Genomic DNA, 9170 nt, shown 5'->3' with positions numbered 1-9170 from the left:
TGCAGCTTGTCGAAAACTCGCCGAACAAGAAGTTTCGAACTTTTCTCATTAAATCTTTCCTTTTTTTTTTTTTTTTTTTTTCATTTTTACTCTTCGCCATTCTTTAAACTCGCTCCTCCTTCCAGCATTAACTCGAATCTTCTTCGCCGGGTTTTGCATTTACTGCTCCTCTGACACGCAAAAGTTTCCTCGCCGTCGTTTCCATATACCACCCTTTCAGGCGTGTCCCAAAACTTCTCCCTAGAGGCAGAAGAGAGGCAGTTCGTACTCTCTTCCTCTTTCTATTTCTCTTCCGGCCGTCATCTTTTTAAAAACTCGATTTTTCCTCCCTTTCTCTTCTGCCTCGTTCTTTTTTTTTTTTTTTTTTTTCCCTAAGGTTTGGTTTCTTTGTGTCCCATTAATATTCCTTCCCGTTGCGTGTTTTCTTTACGATTTTTTTCCGTTTTTTCCTAGTCTTTTGATAACTCGCAGGGGTTTGTTACTGGCAGCAACCTCTTGTTTAAAAGAGGTGAATGAACTTTTTTTTTTTTTTTATTATGAGTACCTTTAAGATGAGATTATGTTTAGAATATTAAGCTTGAAATTGTGTTTATCATCCTATTATTATTATCATTATTATTATTATATTATTATTATTATTATTATCATTATTATTATTATTATTATTATTATTATTATTATTTTTATTTGCTAAGCTTCAACCCTAGTTGGAAAAGCAGGATGCTATAAGCACAGGGGCTCCAACAGGGAAATAGCCCAGTGAGGATAGGAAACAAGGAAAAATAAAATATTTTATGAACAGTAACATTAAAATAAATATATCCTATATAAACTATGAAAAACTTTAACAAAACAAGAGGAAGAGAAATAAGATCGAATAGTGTGCCTGAGTGTACCCTCAAGCAAGAGAACACTAAAGCTAAGATCTCTTATACAAATATAAAATATATAGTTTGTAATTAGAATTATATTTTTATTTGATTTGAAATTATTTCACTTACTTTCTCTAGTTCGTATTTTAAATGCTCATTGAAAAATATTTTGTTTATTCCAATTGAGGGACCAATAATGATGTGACGTTAATAGTTCAGCATAAAATTGGAACAAATTCTATAAAGATCAGCTATGATTAAAAAGTCCTCACCACACATTTATGTACATCCTCCTGTGATGTCGTCAAAGATTATAATTATTTTTACCACTTCAATAATGATTAGATTTCCATATGTTTGTGTTTTATCAGTTTATTTAGTTCATAGCATCAATAAGTGATGATTAGTGATTTCTCTCTCTCTCTCTCTCTCTCTCTCTCTCTCTCTCTCTCACCTTTTTTATGAGCCTATATATATATATATATATATAGAGAGAGAGAGAGAGAGAGAGAGAGAGAGAGAGAGAGAGAGATTCTTGGCGTTTTTCCCAACCCACCCACAAAGTTTGATGCTCAGCAGATAAAAACTTTCAAAATATTGATCTGACGGATAAACTAAGAGACGGACGAATCTCGCCGTTTTACAATGCGCTTGCTTTAGCCTTTGCTTTAAAGCATTATTTGCTTGAGAGCAAACCCCCGGCTGGGGGCTAGCTAGCTCTTATTTATCACCTCAAACACGCCAAGACTGAATCAAGTTGGTTGATGCTTCGATAGTACAGAAACCTCGGAAGCATATAAATGCTCTTAATGAAAACAAAGCATCTCGGGTGCCTAATATATTATAAGCACATGCCCCTTCTTGATATTAATTGACGGGCTGAAGGGGGGGGGGTTTATGGGATAGGGGGTTGGGGATTTTATTCCCTCATAATCTTCCCCTTTGTATATTGAAGGCCACAGTCGGCTTTTGGGTTGAAGAGGAACATGTTAATTACCACAGATATTAGATCAGTTGTATGATTTTTCATCTGGGAAAATGAAAGATATATATTCTTCGGTGATGTGTACTGTTGGATATGGGATTGGTATGATAATGCACTTATATGTATACATCCACACGCATATCTATATATATATATACACACACACACACACACACACACATATATATATATATATATATATACAGTACATGTGTATATATATATATATGTATATATATACATGTACTGTATATATAATTATATATATATATACTGTATATATATATATATATATATATTATATGTGTGTGTGTTAAAAGTTACCAAGGTACTTGTCCTTATAATTGAAACAAGGTAAAAGCAGGAGTTTCATATTTTTTGTGGTCTCCACCACTTTTCAAACATTAGTGGTTTCGAGTAACAAACAATTAAAGTTTATAGATTTCCTTGGTTTCTTAGTAAGCATCGGGCATTAGGAGTGTTAATTTGTACCTTGTATTGTATGAAAAGTTAAAGAAAAAAAAAATATGCTTCAGAGATTTTGGTTGCTGTTTCACCAAATAACTTACAGCTGATCAGTCAAGTTCAGAGATTTGGACCAAGAAAAAACTTCTCTTATCCCATACCAAAGGCTTACTGTCGTTTCATACAAATACACATCAGCTAGCAATTCATTGATAAGTTCGTATCTGCTTCTAACGTTTCTAATTAGTAAACTAATACTATTATCAATGGGCATAATAGTCGCTACGTTGGGATTACCTTGTATTAAATCATAATTATATCATCTGTTAACTATATCTGCTGCACCTTATTACTTTGCTTCCCAACTTTACATGAAAGATATTCCATTCACAAATTTATGAGGCCTTTTGACTCTCCAGACAGTACTACATTGGACCCTTCTCTCTGGTTAAGGTTAATTTTCCCTTTGCCTACACACACACTGAATAGTCTGGGCTATTTATTACATATTGTCCACTGTCCTCATACACCTGACAACATTGAGATTAGCAAACAACTCTTCTTAATCCGAGGGGTTAACTACTACACTATAATTGTTCAGTGGCTACTTTCCTCTTGGTAGGGTAGAAGAGACTCTTTAGCTATGGTAAGCAGCTCTTCTAGAAGTAGGACACTCCAAAATCAAAGCATTGCTCTCTAGTCTTGGGTAGTGCCATAGCCTCTGTACCATGGTCTTCCACTGTCTTGGGTTAGAGTTCTTTTGCTTGAGGGTACACTCGGGCACAATATTCGATCTCATTTCTCTTCCTCTTGTTTCGTTTAAGTTTTTATAGTTTATATAGGAGATATTAATTTAAGGATACTCGTCTTGAAATATTTTATTTTTCCTTAAGTTTCCTTTCCTCACTGTGCTATTTTCCCTGTTGGAGCCCTTGTGCTTATAGCATCCTGCTTTTCCAAATAGGGACGTAGCCTGGCAAGTAATAATAATAATAATAATAATAATAATAATTGCTTTTGATTTCACATTCGACTCGCATTGATGTTGTTCCCTTGGTATTTGCTAATAATAATGCTCTTACACTTCATAGGCTCACTCGTCAATAAATATCTTTTTATCTTTTTGAGGTTGACAAATGTTTTATTTTTTCCCTCCTCCAATTTCATGAAAAACAATCAATAGAATATATGGCGATTAGTTGCATTGAATGTTTGACTATAATATATATATATATATATATATATATATATTGCAAAATTAAAGGGAGCTTGAAATGAATTATAAAATCATGGCAATGCTGAGCTTCTGTCGTAAAAAAAAAAAATGAGTATTAGTGAATTTTCGTAGGTGTGACCTCATTTTATATGGTAATTGCGTTTTTAACAGTTTTAAAAATCATATTTATCGTGTTTATTTATTAAGTTCATTCAAGTTCTTATAATCTAATTCATTCAGAGTGACTTAACTTTATCATTCCTATTCTGTAAAGTAAATTTTCTTCCGTGAACCGAGCTTAAATTATTTTTTGAATACAACTTTAAGATTAATGAACGTAATGCATTTTGTCTTATAACAGTAGGAAAATAGTACAGTGGTAACGTGTTTGCCTAGCATTTGCATGGCAGCAGATCGATCCCCGCCCGGGACCGTGAGTTTAAGCTGTTTACTGGGGAGGCGACTGCCGTGGTAGGGCACCACCGTGGGGGATTGGGCTTGCCCGGATGACGTTCTGGTGAGCATCTATTCTGATGGAACTGGAACTGAAACCAGACACCTTTAACCTTTAATTATAAAGGTCAATTTGGATCGCAAGTGCATATTCGTTTCGATAGTTATAAGTTTTTGGGAAAAAGATTTATTCAGTGAATTCTTCCACATGAAAGTCAAACTATTTCTTATATTGATAGGCAAAATAGAATACCTTATATCTTCCAAATATTTTCTTCAAGTAGAATACCTTATTTCTTCCAAATATTTATTAGAATAGAATACTATTTCTTCCAAATATTTATTAGAATAGAATACTATTTCTTCCAAATATTTATTAGAATAGAATATCTTATTTCTTCAAATATTTATTAGAATAGAATATCTTATTTCTTCCAAATATTTATTAGAATAGAATATCTTATTTCTTCCAAATATTTATTAGAATAGAATATCTTATATCTTCTAAATATTTTCTCTATGTAGAATATATTTCTAACAGATATTATCTTTAGATAGAATACCTTATGTATTCCAAAGGTTTTCTTCAAATAGAATACCGTATTTCATCATAATATTATTAAAAATAGGAGAGCTCATTTCTTACAAATATTTTCTTTAAATAGAAAATCTTATTTCTTCCAAATATTTTCTTGGAATAGAATATCTTATTTCTTCCAAATATTTTCTTGAAATAGAATACCTTATTTCTTCCAAATATTTTCTTGAAATAGAATATCTTATTTCTTACAAATATTTTCTTTAAATCGAATATCTTATGTCTTCCAAATATTTTCTTGAAATAGAATATCTTATTTCTTCTAAATATTTTCTTGAAATAGAATATCTTATTTCTTCCAAATATTTTCTTGAAATAGAATATCTTATTCCAAATATTTTCTTGAAATAGAATATCTTATTTCTTCCAAATATTTTCTTGAAATAGAATATTTATTTCTTCCAAATATTTCCTTTAAATCGAATATCTTATTCCCTCAGCAAAGACTGCTCATTCAGAAGTTGTATCATGAAAGATGTGTGGATGTATTGCTCTGACATTTACCGAACAGATCATTTACCAAATCATCGTCGTAAATCTCGGGGAGAAAATCTGAAGCATTTCACATCGTAATCGTAAATCTCGTCTGTATGATGTGGCCGGTGTGTGTTTTTTGCGACATCGAATTTCCCTTTCCTTGTATTAAACGTTTCCATCTTTTTCGTTTGGAGAGAGAGAGAGAGAGAGAGAGAGAGAGAGAGAGAGAGAGATGTTATTCATTCACTTCCTTTTTGCATATGGATTTGCATTTTTGTTCAGAGAGATTTGCATTTTCTTTGTTAGAGAGAGAGAGAGAGAGAGAGAGAGAGAGAGAGAGAGAGTGTGTTTCTGTATTTGTTCACTCCCCTTGTGGATAAGGATTTGCATTTTATTTGCAAAGAAGAGAGAGAGAGAGAGAGAGAGAGAGAGAGAGAGAGAGAGATTATTCATTCACTTCCGTTGTGGATAAGGATTTGCATTTTCTTTGTTCAGAAGAGAGAGAGAGAGAGAGAGAGAGAGAGAGAGAGAGAGAGTATTCATGCACTTCCCTTTTGGATAAGGATTTGCATTTTCTTTGCAAAGAAGAGAGAGAGAGAGAGAGAGAGAGAGAGAGAGATTTCATTCACTAATCTTGTGAATAACAATTTGCATTTTTTTCAGAAGAGAGAGAGAGAGAGAGAGAGAGAGAGAGAGAGAGAGAGAGAGTATTCATGCACTTCCCTTTTGGATAATGATTTGCATTTTCTTTGCAAAGAAGAGAGAGAGAGAGAGAGAGAGAGAGAGAGAGAGAGAGAGAGTATTCGTGCACTTCCCTTTTAGATAGTGATTTGCATTTTCTTTGCAAAGAAGAGAGAGAGAGAGAGAGAGAGAGAGAGAGAGAGAGAGAGAGAGTTTTCCGTGCTTCTTCTTGAGAGTTTGAGTTAATTTTAATTCCTTTCCGTGTTGCCGTTTCCCCGATGAAATGCTTGTCACAAAAGATTTTTTTTTTCTTTTTCTTTCTTTTACGAATTACCAGGAAGACTGGTGCCTCGTCAATCATGCGAAATGAGGCTCAGTTATTTAGAGTACAGGTAAAACAGAGCCAAGAAAATCCAGTGACATTTGGCACCTTTTATAAGCGTCTAGCCATGAATTGAAGCGTTGTTGACAGAGAAACTCGCGTATCTGTATGTGTGAAGTATTCTAATAAACATATTCTTCTGTAAATATTTTGTCCTGTATGAAATTAGATGGAGGCAGTGCTCAGTGAAATGGATTTCTCCAGCCTATTTATTCAAATTGAATAGCGGGTGTTTTTAAATGAATGTTATTACGTAAATGTGTTTTGATAGTATAATGCGGGAAATAAATGCAAAGCAATTTTTCAAAGAATTTTAATGAAAGCTTTTAGGTTTCCTATAAACCTGCTTAGTTTGGAGTTCAGCCCAAACTTTTCCGCACACTCACACACACACAAATATATATATATATATATATATATATACATATATATATATATACATATACATATATATATACATATATATATATATATATATATATTATCACTAATATTATTTTAATTTGTTCAGTACTTCACAAATACCTATCGATTATATACAGTATATGTATATATATATATATATATATATAATCGAAAGGTATATAATTGAATTAAACTTGTACTTGTTGGGCACGAGGAATACTCACGAGTCAAGACTCTAATATATTTTATGATGAAATTGAGTTTAATCCCTATATAAAAACGGAATCCTGCAGGTTCTCAAACGCTAAAGAAATTAAGTATCTTACTAATGTTTTGCATAATATTCTTACGATTTAGAAAGAAATATTCATATAAATGGTATTTCCAATGTTCAGTATAAATTACCTTTATTTTGGGTTTTACCCTTGTCTGCTTGTGAGTCTCCCCCCCCCCCTTACCAAAAGAAGGAAAAAAAAAGAAAAAAAAAGGTTCATCCGTACCAAGATTCTTGGAAATGGTGTGTCGTACAATGTGAGCGGCATTTTTAGATTCATTTCATAAGCAGGTCTTCTGAAAGTTATTTAATTTTTATAATGATATATTTACTTTTATGATTTCAATTGAATATTCTTTTTTTTTATTTTTAATAAACGATATCGGCGTCAATGACCTTCGATGTCAGGATGCCAGAAAACTTCAAATCAATCAATCAATCTTGATTCCGGACAATGTTTCCCGCGCAGTGTTCCTGCCCATACCTTAAATCAAGGTCAATAAAATAGCCCCAGATTATCGAGGAACCTTTTCCATAGCTATGGAATTACCTCACTAATTTTTGGGGGGCTACTTTTCTCTTGGTAAGGGTAGAAGAGGCTCTTGAGCAATGGTAAGCAGCTCTTCTAGGAGGACACTCCAAAATCAAACCATTGTTCTCTAGTCTAGGGTAGTGCCATAGCTTATGTACCATGGTCTTCCGCTGTCTTGTGTTAGAGTTCTCTTGCTTGAGGGTACATTCGGGCACACTATTCTGTCTTATTTCTCTTCCTTTTGTTTTGTTAGTTTTAATAGTTTATATACGAAGTATTCATTTCAATGTTTTTACTGTTCTTAAAATATTTCCTTTTTCCTTGTTTCCTTTCCTCACTGAGCTATTTTCCCTGTTGGGGCCCCTGGGCTTATAGCATCTAGCTTTTCCAACTAGAGTTGTAGCTTAGCATTTGATAATAATAATGATAATATGGATATGTCTAGATGCTTTGCTATCCATATAATCAATACCTGTCACTATTTAACTTTAGCCTTTTTCTACATTTGAAAGATGAAATCTGTGAAACTCTAAAGACATTTGTTGAACTGACTAAAGTTACCTTACTTTACATTATTGAAACTTCTTGAATATTTTAGCAAATGTACGTTCATGTTAATAACAGTTGAAATGAAGTTCTAAATTTATTCTTTATACTGGCTGCAAGTATTTTTCTATTTGCAAGAATCAAAAGATTAATATATATATATATATATATATATATATATTATATATATATATATATATATATATATATTGTAAAATATATATATACACATACATACATATATATGTATATATATATATATATATATATATGTGTGTGTGTGTATACGTATATGTACTTATGTATATATATGTATGTCTACAGGCTACAGGTATATACAGTATATTACAGGTTTATCGTACTGGGTTTGACGTTACTAATGGTGAGCAAATGTTTTTGGGTAACGGAAATAACCTAAATATTTTCAAAGTGATGCAGAAAAGCTATCAATCTTCGAGTTTGAAAAATTATTCTTGACGAGAAAAGGAAATGTATCATAGGCATTGTCACAGGTGATAGATGTTACACCCCTTGTTATCTTATTTATTATTTTTCAATATTAGTTGCATCTCTCATTCTTCAATATCAGTTATGCCATAACTAATTTTTCTTAGTCATTTTTAATTTTTCTTTCTCACTGTTTATTATTTTGCTTTGTCTGTCTCATCTTTTTTCACTTTATATTTCTGATCATATTAATTTTTTCCATACCTATCTGAAGATTTGCAACCCTGTCTTCTTCTCAGTTAATTTTTTTTTTACTTTGAATCTTTCATTTACATTCGTTCATCTTCTCCGATTCCTCTTTACTTATCTTCTCTTACCAACCTCCCTTTAATATCCAATTCCCGCAAAGTTCCCCTGTTTTTCCCCTCAACCTTTCCTTTCTCTTGTTTTCTAAGAATATTTTATTTTTCCTTGTTTCCTTTCCTCACTGGGCTATTTTCCCTGTCGGATCCCCTGGTCTTATAGAATCTTGCTTTTCCAACTAGGGTTGTACCTTAGCAAGTAATAATGATAATAGTAATAATAATATATCACTGGGCTATTTTTTCTTGTTGGAGCCCCTGCCTGGGCTTATGGCATCCTGCTTTTCCAATTAGAGTTGTAGCTTAGCAAGTGATAATAATAATAATAATAATAATAATAATAATAATATTTCACTGGGCTATTTTTCCTGTTGGAGCCCCCGGCCTTATAGCATCCTGCTTTTCCAATTAGAGTTGTAGCTTAGCAAGTAATAATAATAATAATAATAATAATAATAATAATAATAATAATAAT

This window comes from Palaemon carinicauda, chromosome 13 (assembly GCF_036898095.1).
Source record: "Palaemon carinicauda isolate YSFRI2023 chromosome 13, ASM3689809v2, whole genome shotgun sequence".
NCBI classification, from domain to species: Eukaryota; Metazoa; Arthropoda; class Malacostraca; order Decapoda; family Palaemonidae; genus Palaemon; species Palaemon carinicauda.
The sequence above is the reverse complement of the archived record's forward strand: the minus strand, read 5'-3'. Positions refer to the sequence as shown.